Raw genomic sequence first — 684 nt, forward strand, 5'->3', positions numbered from 1 at the left:
AAACTTTAAGGCTTGACTGGAAATGGTTTGGGTCATAAACTTTATATCTTAGGCATAAGTTTTCGGAAAATCTATAGTAAAAAAATGAATGAGATTATAATTCCTCGAAATACCTCCCATCCAACTCAGAATTGGTAGTTTGCTGATGGTCGCATGAGTTGCTACGTTCCGGGAAGTGTATATAACTTAGGTAATAACAGGGGTAAAACGATTTAAAATTGAACCGAGCGAAGTTGTGCTCCCAACGCTTCCAATACTTCAGGGTTCTGCTTCTGATCTAATTTTAGTGCAAAACCTTGCTCAAGTGGTACGTACTTAAAGCTCGCATTATAAGTATTAAACACAAAAAACATGTAGATAACTTCATTCACGTTTTTTTATCATTTTTGTTAAGAGATGTTGGATTTAGTAACCACGGGCACCCCCTTATTAATTAAATAATTTCTAATTACGTTCTTCTTGTTTTTGACCGCCTATAACTTCTTCTCTTGGGGTCTTTTCCACCTTAAAACAAGAAAACAGGTGATCATGTAAAATATCCATCATCGGACAACACTGGTTGCTGGTTTGAAAGCCACTTACCTCTATTTGTTTGTCTTGTCCTGGAAAAACTTTAGCTGCAAAATCTTAAATTATCGTGATCGTGTAGTTTATCAATCGGTACTAAGAAATCGAGAAAAGCAG

Source organism: Tigriopus californicus, chromosome 2 (assembly GCF_007210705.1).
Source record: "Tigriopus californicus strain San Diego chromosome 2, Tcal_SD_v2.1, whole genome shotgun sequence".
NCBI lineage: Eukaryota > Metazoa > Arthropoda > Copepoda > Harpacticoida > Harpacticidae > Tigriopus > Tigriopus californicus.